This window comes from Crocodylus porosus, unplaced genomic scaffold, assembly GCF_001723895.1.
Source record: "Crocodylus porosus isolate Cpor-Errol unplaced genomic scaffold, CroPor_comp1, whole genome shotgun sequence".
Lineage (NCBI taxonomy): Eukaryota > Metazoa > Chordata > Crocodylia > Crocodylidae > Crocodylus > Crocodylus porosus.
The window spans coordinates 29,206,634-29,206,998 of record NW_017728917.1 but is presented as its reverse complement, the minus strand read 5'-3'; positions in this window follow the sequence as shown (position 1 = coordinate 29,206,998).

The window sequence follows — 365 nt, the reverse complement described above, 5'->3', positions numbered from 1 at the left end:
TGATAAACCCCTGGGAGCTGAAGAAGCGGAAGCACCGTGGACGCCGCACTGTGCCGCCCCGCTCGGACCTGTCAGGACTGGCGGAGGCTGAAGGGATGTTGCAGCCGCGATGGCCCAGGACGGGGGTGGCCACGGCAGCACGCGGGCTGCAGGAGCCGCACAGGGTGCGGGGCAGGAGCAGAAAGAGCAGCGGTCGCGGAAAGGAGCGGCCCTCGGCCTGATTTGCGGCAGCACAGGAGTGGTTGGGCCAGGTCTTTTCTTGGCTCCGCCGCGCGGTCGGCGAGACGTAGCCAAGCTTCTGGGTGTCTCCACGGGGAAGGCGGCACCGCCGCCCCGCGCTGGCCCCAGGCAAACGCAGCCGCCGC